The following is a 1,388-nucleotide window of genomic DNA, read 5'->3' on the forward strand; positions in this document are numbered from 1 at the left end:
GGTGCACTCGGTCGAGCTAAAGAGAAGTTACGTCGGACGTAACAATCTACTTTAAACACAGATATTCAAACGGTCCGGAATATGCATAGCATAAAGAGAATTTCTCAATAAATCATAGAGGCTCTTCGGGAAAAATGGAAGTCAATTTTATGCTCGAAATGTTTCAAAGATTCCAGGAAAGTTATAGAGTGACGTACAGTAATTATATTGGAGATGGAGACGCCAAGACTTTTAAAGCCATTGTAGATGCAGAACCTTACGGTGATGATTTGAAAGTAACGAAAAGCGAATGCGTGTCGAGAAACGTATGGGCAGTCAACTACGAAATTTAAGGCAGGATACCACCTTTGATTGCAATTTTAGAGACGTTTTTCATGATTTTTTTTTCATGCAAAAAATGCGCAGAAAGAAAATCGGTTTTAGCCATTCATTAAGACAATCTTAAGCTGCAATAAAAAATTTTTTAATGTCGAAAAAGTAAAAAATAACCTCTTGTAGGTGGGGCCAAAGTATACGGCTTTTGAGGAACACCGTCAGTCTGCGTGTCAAATTCCTTCTTCTACGTGGCTCCTAGAACAAAAATCTAAATTTTTTCTTATTAATAACAATATGTTTTAAGTCTGTACGTAGGGATTTTACGAAATTTCGATTTTTAAGAAAATGGCGGTCATTAAAAAAAAATTCAATTTTTCAGGGTAAAAAAAGTTTATAAAACTGTGCACCAAAAATAAAATAACAACGCTACAGAGAAAATTCTACGAACATCCTTAGATTATACCATAAGGAAGAATTATGCAAAGTTTCAAGTCAATCCGATGAAAAATGGAAGACTAATTTGACACGCAGATTTAAAAAATATCGTTTCGAGAAAAACGCGTTTAAAGTTTTACATACATGAAACTAATAAATATTTTCAACTAACCGTCAATCTGCAATACCTGCGCCATACAGGATACCTTCAGCATCTATTTCTTCTTCATTAGCAAGCTTGTGAGCAGAAACACCACTTCTTCTAGCCTCTCGAGCAGCTTCAGTAATCGAAACCTCCGCTCTCTGAATACGATAATTATCGGCTTTTATACAAAAATCGTAGCAACTTTGACTTATAGGTAGGTTCAAAGTTTGCATAATGTCCATAATGCTCTGTAGTCCATCATTAAAATTACATACTGCAATATCAGCAGCAATGTCGATAATTTTTTTGCCACTGGACATGGTTTTAGGAGCGAGCGCCCACAGAACAGAATTGAAACACTCGTTGCTGTTCTGCGTAAACCCACCCAAGCACCGTGTTAATAGTTTATCCTGGCTGAGTTCTTCATAAATGGATTTAACAGCATTGAAAACTTCGTCTTTCATTGCTGATTTGTGTTGATAATTGACGAGTT

The sequence above is a fragment of the Odontomachus brunneus genome, unplaced genomic scaffold (genome assembly GCF_010583005.1).
Source record: "Odontomachus brunneus isolate Ranch 3 - 2012 unplaced genomic scaffold, Obru_v1 Obru_scaffold_231, whole genome shotgun sequence".
Classification (NCBI taxonomy): domain Eukaryota; kingdom Metazoa; phylum Arthropoda; class Insecta; order Hymenoptera; family Formicidae; genus Odontomachus; species Odontomachus brunneus.